This window comes from Mus pahari, chromosome 4, assembly GCF_900095145.1.
Source record: "Mus pahari chromosome 4, PAHARI_EIJ_v1.1, whole genome shotgun sequence".
In the NCBI taxonomy this organism is placed as follows: Eukaryota; Metazoa; Chordata; class Mammalia; order Rodentia; family Muridae; genus Mus; species Mus pahari.
The window spans coordinates 105,087,631-105,100,401 of record NC_034593.1 but is presented as its reverse complement, the minus strand read 5'-3'; the positions used below and the strand labels follow the sequence as shown (position 1 = coordinate 105,100,401).

At 44.5% G+C, this 12,771-nt stretch overlaps 1 protein-coding gene across 2 annotated transcripts in view; it reads left to right on the top strand.

Annotated features, from left to right (window-relative positions):
* Cdc14a (cell division cycle 14A) overlaps positions 1 to 12,771 on the top strand; it is a 157,964-nt gene that overhangs the window by 37,401 nt on the left and 107,792 nt on the right. The gene's annotated exons all lie outside the window — the stretch shown is intronic.

Here is a 12,771-nt window from a genome sequence, read left to right as displayed (position 1 = left end):
ACCATCATCTTGCTTTGTATTGTTCTGAGTCAGAGTCCTCTGTATTACTGGCCTGGGACTTTCTGAGTAGCCCAGGCTGGTCTTAAACTTGAGGTGGTTTTCTTGTCTTAGTCTCCTTAGTGTTAAGATTTCATGCATGAGCTTTCTCATCTAGATGTAGATTTATTTTCGGATAGTTAGTGAGAGACTCTTGGAATGATTTCGTGTAGCTCGGATTCTCCTGTTATCAGCACTTTAGTGTGCACAACATCTATACCTAGCTAGGACATACCCAAGAGGGGGAAATATGTGTATGAGTGAAATATAATATAGAAAATTTAAAGCCCACTAAGCTATTTTTGTGGGGGTGGGAGATAGAGAAAGCTCTGGACAGCAAAGGAGAGGATTTTTATTGTTAATTTTTTAAATTTTTTAATTTTTCATTTTTTTGGTTTGGTTTTTCGAGACAGGGTTTATCTCTGTAGCCCTGGCTGTCCTGAAACTCACTCTGTAGACCAGGCTGGCCTCGAACTCAGAAATCTGCCTGCCTCTGCCTCCTGAGTGCTGGGATTAAAGGCGTGTTCCACCATGCCCGGCTTGTTAATTTTTTTTAAATCAACCTATGCATTCATCTATACCAGTGTTTGCAATAGAAAATGGAATATGAACCATGTGTATACTATAACCTCCCTAGTAAATCAGTCTGATCTTTACAAAAGTAAGTTTGAGTAGAAGTTTTGTTCTCTGAAAAGCACAAACGTAACAATATGAATTCTGTGTGAGCAGGTCACAGTTTCTGGAAATTTCTGGATATGCTGGGACTGGGCCAAAAGAAGACAGAAACCATCACGGCTCAAGTGTCCCTGTAACCTGGCCTGGCTCTTGGGGGCTCTGTGTGATTCCTCCTGAGCAATATGCTGATTTACAGGAAGGGAGGGTGCTGAAGGGAGGGTGCCGACATTTCCCTGCCTTCCCAGGAAGGGCCAGGGTGTCCCCGAAGCCTGAAGCTTGCTGCTGCGGGACCTCTCCAGACCTACTTTGCAGACCTTGAATGGCAGGCCCCATGCTCTGCCACACCATGTGCAAATTTCCAGGGGTGGGGCTGGTGGATGACTGCTGGCTGGCCATGGGGTTGCGGACAAGCTAATGGTCACCGGAAGCCTGGGCCTTGCTCCTGGAACTTGTCACTTCCTGGTTTGTTTCACTTCTTCTGTAATGCCCTTAGTCATCTTCGGCCCCCTTCCTTTCTTGTTACCCAGTACAGTGTAAGGAGCTAAGAGTCAATAAAACACGGCTGGCCTTTTCACCCTGAAGGGGCTCTGTGCTGATGGGGTCAGGTCGCCCTTCTCTCAGCCTTGCTTATTTTCCATGTTGTAAAACGGGTGAATTGGCTACTGTGACCCCGACATTTCCTTTCGGGTCTTAGGACCCTAGGGTGATTTGCTGTGTAGGCAGGCTGTTGCTTCTAATCTGGAGAGCACGCAGGAAAAGCCAGCTGTTGCTGGGGAGGGTTGGGGAAGTGCTAGTAGCTCAATTAAGCAGGTATGCTATTTTGCACCTGACACACTCATAACTGATACTTGATTGATTGACAGCGTGATTAAGGATGGAGCGCCTGTACTCAGCTCTTGACTTGAGCCATGCACCAAGCATGTCTTTCCTATGGGGTTTTGTGATGTTTTGATCATGTTGTTTACAGGTCCTTTGTCATAATGGACCTCTGTCAGGTCACCCCTCACCCTCTCCCTCCCTCATCCTCTCCTTCCCTATTTCCTCTCTCCCTCTCCCTTTATTTCTTCCTCCCTTTCCCTCTCTCCTTCCCTCCTTCCTTCCCTCCCTCTTTTCCTTCTCTCCCTCCCTCCTTCCTTCTATTCCTCTCTCCTTTCTTCCTCCCCTCCCTCCCTTTCTCCCTCTCTCCCTTCCCCTCCCTCCATCCTTCCCCCCTTCCTCCCTCCCTTCCCACCTGTCATTCCAGTGTTGTTTAGAGTGAGCTTTAATTTCATCAGTTAACTCTAGAATTTTGAAATGAATTCTAGGCATTACACATGCATTGTGCTCTTGAGAAAATACCCTGAGATAAGACAAATTCGGGCGCTTCTGTCATTTTAAAGCAACTCTAGGGGAAAGAGCAGCTCTGGCCCAGTAGAAGAAGAGCTGAGCACAGCATGAGCTTGTCTTACACAGTCACAGTCCCAAGTGGAAAGCCATCACTCTTGTATGGGCCATTTCCCAGCTGACCTCCCTGATTTTGTAAAAGCTCAAAATTGTTATATAAAAATGACATTTAGGCTTGTGGTCATTTCTTCAAGAGTATGCTTCTTATTGTATGTACTTAATTGTTGATGCAATTCTTATAGGCTAGTAATAGGACTTATACATATCAGTTAATGTTCAATGTTGCTAGGTGGGAAAGTTTCACTCTTATAAATGAATCTTCTCTGGGTGTGAAAGGGCCTCTAAGTCGGGAGCAGCCATATAACCTATGGCACAAAATAAGTATATGTGTGTTTTTTCAGACAGATGTCCCTAAAAGTGAAGACAATTCAACTTCCCTCTCTCTCTCTCTCTCTCTCTCTCTCTCTCTCTCTCTCTCTCTCTCTCTATATAGGATTTATCTATGTAGTTCTGGCTAGCCTGGAACAGACATTGGAGACCAGGCTGACCTCATAATCACAGTGATCCACCTGCCTCTGACTCCCAGTCCTGGGATCAAAGGCTACCACTGCCTGCCCAGCTTCAGTCTCTTTTTAAATATGCCATCAGCCCACGTTCAAGGGTTATTGTGACAATATATGCTGTTCTCCCCTCTAACCCAAACTGATTTATTTCCCCAGCAGCCATTCCCTTCAGAAAACCTAACACTTCCTCTTGATGAACCAAATCAGAAATTAATAGTGATTTCACTTCTCTAATACTCCCTCCCACATTACACATGATCAGAAGTGTGATTGGCTATAAGTCCCGGAACACATATAGAGCCAGGATGCAGCTTTCCGTTTCATGCCATTACCATTTCCTTGATCACTTCTGTAGCTTCATACATTTTGCTCCTGCCTTCCTTTGTGTATTCTTGTTTCCCTTTGAATTCACTTGCGATGCAATTATCAGGGTAGTCTTTCCAAAAAATTAAAGTGAGATCGTGTCATGACCCTGGTTTGAATCTGGAGGCTGACTCTTTCTGGCACCCGATTCTTCCGATCGGATCCTGTGTGGCCTCGTGATCTCTGTGCTCACGTCCTCCCATTGTACTGGCCTTCTAACTGAAAATAGTTCACCCTTTCTCACCAGGAACCTTGCTAGTTCTGCTCGCTTTTATCTAGAACATTCTTACTTCAGACCTTCAAATGCCTGTCCGTCTGTTCCCCACCCCCCGCCCCCCCAAAGTTACTGTCTTGGAGAGCCTTTCCCCCAAACTCTGCCTTGCTCCCCTGTTCACCTCCTGGCACTTTTCCGTTTTACTTTCTGGCCGGCACTCGGTCTTTGAAGTTGTGTGCTGGTGCATTTTCGTGTGTATTATCTCTTTCCCAGACCAAAGGGTGGGGGACCTTATCTGTTTTGCTCAGTGCCCTGTCTAGAGGGTGATAAAATATTTAACGTGGGGTTAGGTCAAGTCGTTCGCTGGTTGAGTTGGAAGCTAGCCATAAGGCTGTGGCAGTCCTAGAAGCTTCCTGCTGTGCTGAATAATGGGTAGGTCTTGGATGGGAGGTGACCACACAGAAGACCCTAGAATGCCCAACGTGGAAGGGGCAGGTGCTAGGAGCATCAGCTGTTTCTGAGTTGGCGAGTTGGCATATCTGAGTACCGAACATCCAGTTTAGGGTCATACTAGCTGTGAGGCAGATGCCTGTAAACACACAGAACGAATAAAGCACTGTAAAGGGGCAAGATAGAAAGTATAAGTGATGGCTTTCTTCTTCCTGCCCGGAATATCTGAACTCCTGCTGAGCCAAAGGATACAGAATCAAAGGCAATAGCTGGCATAAGAAACAAGAATGGTTTCCTTTGAAAACAGACTTTTATTTTTCTAATTGTTTTTGTTGTGGTAAAATACACACTTTTTAAAATTAGAGACATAACAACAACAACAAAACCCCAAACAAAACAGGGTTTCCTATATCTTGGGGTGGCGAGTACAAGCTGTGTCGTCAAGGTAACTCTGAACTTCTGATCCCCCTTCCCCTGCCTCTCAAGTCCTGGGGTTATGCACCATCATGCCCACCCAGTTTATGCAGGGCTGGGCATGGATCCCAGGATGCCCTGTGTGCTGGGAAGCATCCCACCAGCGCAGGTATATCCCAGCTCTTGGAACCATTTTTAAGTAGCTAATTCCATGGTATTAATTACCTTCCAAAGGCAGGGCGTTTTAGTTGATCTCCAGTATGCCCTAGAAGGTTTCGTGTTTGTTTCCTTATCTGTAACCATGGAGAGTCCATCTAAAGCCCTTTCTTCTAGATCAGCCACAAGGATCAAAAAGGAGACAAAGTACAGAGAAGCCTCATGTTCATTAGGAGACCCACAGGAAGTGTTACTCTGTGGCTAATCTTAAGCCAGACAGCTGGATCGATGTGGCCACTTGGAGATCCTAGTGGCATATACTGGCATGGTCTCTTTACTCTCTAGGCTATGACATTGCACTCCTGGAATTGCCGGGCTCACATTTGAATTAGATAGCTTCTTTCCAGTGTAGCATTTGGGGCGGCTGTAGAATCAGGATGCCTAGATCCCCGGAGCACCCAGACATCTTCATGTGACTTGTAGAAAGTAGCTGTCAAAATGTATTAATGAGGGGCTGGAGAGGTGGCTCAGTGGTTAAGACCACTGACTGCTCCTCCAGAGGACCTGGGTTTGAGTTTCATGCCCCACATGGCAGCTCACAACAGTCTGTAATTCCAGTTCAGGGGTGGGGGGATCTGGCCCTCTCTTCTAGCCTCTGTGGGCACTGCATGAATATGATACACAGACCTACATGCGCTCACCCACATGAAATAAAAATAAGTGTAAATCTTAACAAATTATATTAATGAAGCTCTTGCCCTGAAATTCAAGACAAAGTTCTTGCTCTGTGTGACTGTGTTTAGTTCACAGGGCTTTGACAATTGGCTCAGGCCATGATGGCTGAAAAAATGGGAGGTGGAGATTGTGTGTGTGTGTGTGTGTGTGTGTGTGTGTGTATTACAAACATATAGAAGAAGTTATAATAATGTGATTTTTCTTTTACTTAGTTTACAAATTAAGTTCAGAGTTAAGGAATAAAGAAGTTGTAGTTTGCTATGGTAGTGCATACCTATGCACCCTGGATTTGGGAGACTGAAATAGGGCAATTGTGAACTTGAGTCCAGCCTGGGTTATGTAGTGAGTTCAAAGCCAGCCAATCTGAGTTATATAGCAAGCAAGAAGAAACAAATAAGTTTCCAGAGGGTGCTTGAACAGAGGTGGCAGCCACATTATAACCTCCTTAGGTTACCTTTAAACCTTTGCCTTGATGGAGATCTACAGTATAGATTAACTGGGTGTAGCCCGAGCCAGACATTATGTCTGCACTGGGGGTGACCAGGCTCAGGTTTATAGACTTTCTAACCACGCATGTCTACCTTTTATTTTGTACACTACACATAGAGCTATTAATATGGTTTTATTGTGCTAGTAAGTCACCTTCTAATTGGAGAGGTGTCATTCTCTATCTGGATGGAAAGCAACCACTGTAGCTCAGCCGGGGCTGTAGCTTTGAACCCACTCAGTGGGTGTGTGTCACAGTAGGCCTTTGCTTATTTAATCTCCTGTTCTTTCATCTTTAGGAGCAGGGGTAATGATACTGTATGTTGTAGAGGCCTGAAGGTGAAGGAGGCCTTGCATATAAAGGTGACATTGTGATCATGTTCTAAGCACTTAGAAATCCCTGCCAATTCTGGGGGTGGGGGTGCTGTGTGGCCTTCCCCAGTTTTCTGAGTCAGTTGCTTCCTCCTCTTACCTGTTTTGTGCTCGGAACCTTAGACCACAGCTATGAGGGCTCTGGTAGCCACCTCCTTCCTTTAGTGTCCTTATCTTCCCGGTTATCCCTTTGTGTGCACAAGTCCTTCCGTGGCTCAGTAGCAATCAGGTGGTTGTTAATCTAATCACTGCTTAATAGAGTTCTTCAGATATGAGTACGAGCTCTTAACATGTTTTTTTTTTTTCTCCTATGATATGATTTTCATGTTTAAAGGAGGAATCTATTTAAACCGCATAGACATCTCTCTTGTGAGATGCGTAGTCAGGTCTTGATTACTTTAGTAAATGTTTATTTAGATCCCGTGAACCATGGTGAGTCCTAAAGAATACAAACAAACAAACAAATCCAGCTTCAAATATGGAGAGCACACAAGCAGTAAATAACGGAAAAGTGTGCCATAGGCGTGAAGCCTGGAGAAATGAGAATCCATCTAGTAAATGCATTGGAGCGATTACCCTGTGACAGGCGCACAGCCAGAAGAGTTGACGGTGGCCATCTCCCGACTTCCTGCTGTTACTGTGAGGACCTGAGGCCACTCATGGGAGGACAGGGATGGCGGGTCCCAGCAGAGTTGGTAAGGAAGTGTCACATAAGGGAAAACATTGGAGCTAAGGGAGTTTAAGAAAGGAATAATATAACAAGAAGTGGGGGAAGGTCTCCCCCCTCTTTTTTTTTTTCTTTTTACAACAAAAAAGAAAAGGTTTGATGTGTTTGGTTTTGTGTGGTTGTTTTGTGCTCATCTGAACCCCTATCACTGAGCCTGTTTTAATGTTTTGCCATTTAGCAGACCCCACCAACAGGGTATGCTACAGTTCTTTTACCAGTTAATATTTTTTAATAGCATATAAAAATTGCTTTCTGAATTATATATGTTGTTGAACTTGTTCTTAGCCTAAATGCTCAGGCGTGATTTCAAATGTTCTTTTTTTTTTTTTTTTTGGTTTTTCAAGACAGGGTTTCTCTGTATAGCTCTGGCTGTCCTGGAACTCACTTTGTAGACCAGGCTGGCCTCGAACTCAGAAATCCACCTGCCTCTGCCTCCCAAGTGCTGGGATTAAAGGCGTGTGCCACCACGCCCGGCTGTTCTTTTTTTTTTTTTTTTTTTTTTTTAAAAATGGTTTTTTTTTTTTTTTTTTTTTTTTTTTTTTTTTTTAGTATAGTGTTTAAAGCCCATGGAGCCTTAAACCAGTTCAAGGCCTGTTGTACTTAAACCAGTTTGTACAGTTGGCATTATGTAGAATTAAAAATTTTATATGTGCATTAAAGTTTTATATTTATTTATTTGTGTGTGAGTGTGTGTGTGTGTGTGTGTGTGTGTGTGTGCACGCGTGCATGCTCGCATGTGTAGATGTGTGTGCCACAGCAGCTTGAGTCTAGAGGTCGGAGGACGACAGGTGGGACTTTGTTCTCATAGCAGATGTTCTGGTTCCCTGGCTTTTGCTGTCTTCCTGTCCCTTTTTTCATGATGTTCCCTGAGCCTTAAGTGCAGGGCTTGTGTTGGAGATGTATGTTGTGGGTGAGGTTGGCGTCCCATGGCCAGTTAGAACAGTGTTAGTTTTAAAAGTGGCTAAAGTAAGTGTCCATGCGTTACCTGATGCCTGGTTGGATAACCACGCATCACAGACCATGTTACTTCCTGTCTTTATGAACTTTATTAACATCTGTGAATTATGACTTCTGAACCGCCGTAGACTTATCATTAAATCTGTAGCTTCAACGTGTTTTTTAAAATGCAGGCAAAAAAATTGTCAAGAAAAAATATTGGTTCAAAATAACAAGGATGTTTCTATCCAACGTTTATTAAAGCAGTAACTCAGCGGCTGCCAGAGAAGAGCAGCTTGCTTCTCATCCTTCCCTGCAAATCTAATGATAGCATCGCGCAGGGAGGAAGGGCGGGGCGGGGCGGGGCTGCGCTGACTGGTTTCCTGTCTGCAGTTCCTTCCTTTAGTGGGTTGATAGGCAACTCTTTTGTGATGTTGCCTGTAAATGGGCCACGTTTTTGTTCTTCTAAGCCTGTGTTTTTTGGTGACTTTGAAATAGCCCAGGCTTCCTGAAAATTGTAGGTTTTTTTTTCCTTCAGTCTCTCCAAGACTGGTGGTGTTCTGTTTGTCTTTTCCCCACAGCGCAGTGTCATCTTCCCATAGTCCACTCTCCTTGGGTTCCCTCTAGCTGGGATCTAGGAAAAGTACCTCTTTTTGTTTGCTGACAGCATCTTTCTCAATTGACTGCATAAATATTTTCCATATTTTGTTTTTCCTCTACTTCTGCTGGGGAAGCTGAAACCAGCTTCCCCTGTGCTCACATAAGCTTGCAAACACATCCACATGTCACGGACTGAACTCGGTGACAGGATGCTTATGCGTCTATCATGTTTACGGTTTAGGTTCAGTCCCTACTACTGAGATGGCTCCGTGGGTTAATGTGCTTGCTGAGCAAACCTGGCGTCCTGATGTTGACAGAGAACCCACTTAAATGTGGAGGGGGAGAAGAAAATTGGCCTCTGAACTCTGTGTGACCCCCTACCGTTATACATACATACAACAATGATGATGACGACAATAACAACAACATTGTATAAAGAAAAAAGAGAGAGAGAGTCAGGAGTGGTGATTTACACCTGTGATCCCAGCATTTCGGAGTCTAAGACAGGAGGATTGCCATGGTTCAAAGCCAGTCCAGGCTGCATAGTGAGACTCTTCCCACATGTATGTGTGTAGGGTGAAAGTATGTGTGTGTGTGTGTGTGTGTGTGTGTGTGTGTATAATTATGCATATATAACTACATATTTTAATTATATGCATTCATTATGGAAATAAAAAGTAAAAAGCCCCTTCAAATCCTTATGCCATTTCCTGTGGTAAGACTGTGGCTTTTGGTGTATTTGCCATGCCTACTGTGAGACCGTGTCCTGAACACATGTCCTTGGGCATCCCTGGCATTTGCTGTTCCATTTTGTGTAGCTTTCCGGATGGAGCTAGCTCATAGTCAGACATGTGCTGGTGCAGGCCCACAGGCTTTCTCTTTAATAGGACACATTTCCTAGGACATATGACACAGGAAGTAATACTTCCAAGTTTTATTTCTGCAAAGGGATGTTATTCAACGATCGTACTGGGGTAAAATTTAATACTGAGAGTATGGGATGTATTTACAGTTTTCTCTTAGTTTTAAAATAAACATGTTAGGTTAGAAAACTAGATCCAGTTTTGCGGGGCCACTGGAGTATCTCCACTGGAAACCTCTGGAAGAACCTCATCTCTGGTCTGCTAGGAACTCAGTGGAGTTAGATCTAATGGCTTATCCAAGATGGATTCCATTTCTTGAAGAGAAAGAGCAGAACCCAGGTTCAGTCCCTAGGCTGAAGCTTTGTTTAGACAGAGCCAACAGAGAAGCTCCTCTTAGAATAACATCCGCGAAGGGATTGGAGGTAGCATGCTGGGCATGTGTTCAGAGCAGCTGGGCTCTTCCCGGGATAGAGAGGTACTGCAGTGCTTCAAGTCCAGGTGTTCCGGCTGTCCTCCAGGGGACAGCTGAGTGTGGATTCTGGCTAACTGGGCAAACATCCACTCACCTCTGTGTTCCTGCCAGATGCAAGCATAGCTCTTTTCAGATTTGCTTTGGATGTGATGTTTGTGGATGACTTAGGGTAGGTCTGAGCCGGAGGCAAAGTGATAAGGAAATGGGAGAGGAAGGTGGGTGATGATGGTAATCATAGGATGGAATTTGTGTTTCCCCCCCTTACCACGCATTTATTCATTCATTCATTCATTCATTCATTCATTCATTCATTCTCTCTTTCTCTCCCCCCCCCCTTTTTTGAGACAAGGCTCTCTTGTAGCTCAGGCTCAGACTCAAGTTATTGCTGTGGAAGGACCTCGGTTTCTGATCTCAGGTCCTCTACCTTGTAGTTGATGGTGCTGGAGATTGAACCCAGGACCTTGTGCACACTAGGCAAGTACTCTACCAACTGAGCCACATCTTCTGCCCATCGGGCAGCTTTTCACATCACAGTGTGTGAAGCATGCTATTTTCTTTTCAGTGTGGGGATGTAGCTCAGTTGGCAGAATGCTTGCTTGGCACGCGTGAATCCTTGGGTTCAAGGTCTAGCGCCGCGTAGGACATATCAGCATGTGCCTGTCACCCCAGCACTTGAGAGAAGGATCTGTCTAATCTTATGTTAGACAGGAGGATCTGGACCTCAAATCATCTTCTGTTGTATAGAGAAGTCAAGGCCAGCCTGGGCTACATGATAAGAATGGTCTCAAACAAAACAAAATCAGGACTGCAGGACTGGGGATATATTTTTGCATGGTTTTTTTTTTTGGGGGGGGGNGGGGGGTCTGGATTTTGGCACCGAATGTGTGGATAATTGTTTGGGTTTTTAAGATTAGTCCTCAGCTAACAGGATCAAGTTGAAGAAAAACTGCCGGTATTTTCAGTTTCTCCGAGAGACTCCCATTGCCAAATAATGGACGTGTATCAAGGTCCATGTGGTTTTTAGTCAGCTGATACTGGGATCGTAGGAAAAGCTGCTTGTGTTAAGCGCTCAGATCATAAGACTGGTTTATCCTTATCACATTATCATCTGAATCAGTTTTGCCCTCAGGCTTCTCTCAGGCTTTTCTTCCCGTTTTTTAGGCAGCCAGAATAGGCTGTTGAGAGTAACCTTGAAGAAGAGCCTGTGTTTGGTGCCAATTTGGGGCCCTTGCAGAGGCAGCCTGAATCTCCTAAGTCAATGGGAAGAGAGTCGGAATGTACCCAGGCACTATCCTTTCGGTTTATAATGGATTTTGGAGTCCATAATTTTAACTGTGAATTTTATTTCAAGGACGCCCCCCAACAAACACACACACACACACACACACACACACACACACACACACACACACACACGAGTGTTGTGGCACACCCTAATGTCATCATTTGGAGGCTAAGGCTGGGTGATTGTGAGTGCCAGGCTACTCTGGGCTACATAATGACACCGTTTCAAACAAAAGAACTCATCCCTCCAAAACCATGTACCCCTCCAAAACATAGAAAGAAATTCCATTTGATATAATGCATTTCATTATATTTATATACATTTATATATTATACATTAAATTATATCATTTCTCCATTGTGGAAAGTGGAATTAGTTCATTAAAAACTCTTTCATATGTAATGTTTTTTTTGTTTGTTTGGTTGGTTTTGGTTTTTTCGAGACAGAGTTTCTCTGTATAGCCCTGGCTGTCCTGGAACTCACTTTGTAGACAAGCTGGCCTTGAACTCAGAAATCCGCCTGCCTCTGCCTCCCAAGTGCTGGGATTAAAGGTGTGAGCCACCACTGCCTGGCTCCAAATGTAATTTTAAAGGAGGCAAGCGAGCTGCAGCCCCTGTTTAGTTTGCTCTGTAGACATCACTAAGATCGTTAGAACTCAAGATGGCGTTGCACATTCGTAAACATAGACTGTGCAAGGAGAGCCACTGGACACAACGTTACTACTTGGCATTCTTTTCTCTTTTCGTTTCTTCCCCTCTGTCTCTTACTCACCTTCATCTTTCCTTTCCTTTTCCCTTCCGTTCCAGCATGTCCCCCACCCCCATCCCCTCCTGTGTCTTCCTCTGTAGCCCTGGGTAGCCTCAAACTCCACCGATCCTCCTGTCTCTGTCTCCTTGGATCTTTGTTAGTTTTTTCCTTGTTGCTGCCCCGCCTCTACCTTGCTGCCTCCCCCCTCACCTCCCTCACCCCCCTCCCGTGTCATTCTCAGGACTTCTGTGACAGGGCCTTGAAGGGCTTTTGACATTTCATTTTGTAGATCCAGGCTTATTTAGTTTGGTGGCAAAGTCCTAGCTCACGAAAGTAAGTTGCTTTGATGGTGTCACCTCTGCTTGAAGGAAACACTCAAAAGTTGTTCCACGACTTCATAAAGCTCTTAGCAGGGGGTGGCCTTTGTAGTTTACAGCTTCATACTAAGGAGCAGAGCGAGCAGAGCGACAGCCTTTCTGCGGGGTCGTGCAGACTGCAGGTGGCAGGCTGAGTCACACTCAAGGAGTAGGTGTGAGTCATTCAGTGGGCTTGTTTGGCGGAATTTCTTATTTAATCAAAATAATACGAAACTTTTTTTTTTTTTTTTTTTAGACAGGCTCTTCCTGGTGTTTCTCCACCCTGATCTGTCTGCCGGTCCCAGCCCCGCCCCTTCCGGTCCTTCACATTGCCATTTTCTTACCACCTCACTCCTAACCAAGCTCAATCAGAGCTTGCTCCACTTGTCTCTAATGTGCTGTGATGAGCTTCCCGAAGTTAGTTCTCTGCAGGCTCTCTCTCCCCTGCTAGAGTGAGTTTTTGGAGTAAAGATGGGTTTTTCACTCATATATCTATGTCCCCTGTGCCAAGCCAGTGCCTGTCTATGTATCTATCTATGTATCTATGTATCTATCTATATATCTATATGTATCTATCTATATATCTATGTATCTATGTATCTATCTATCTATCTATCTATCCACCCACAGTTAACCAGGAGCCAGTGGAATGGCTCAACAGATAAAGTGCTTGCTCTCTAAGCTTGACACCTAGAACCCACACACATACAGAAAGAGACAGCTGATGTCACACAGTCATACTCTGAGCTTCTACACACATTATACACAAATATGATAATAATCAACATGAAATAATGAAAAAAAAATACAAAAAAAGCAAAAGATATGTAGTCTTTGGGTCTTTGTGATTTCAAGCTTCTCTTCTGGGTTGACAAGCATGTCCCCTGTGGGGAAGTGGAGGTCACTCTTCTTTAGTCCTGAGTTCTAGTCCTTGATGC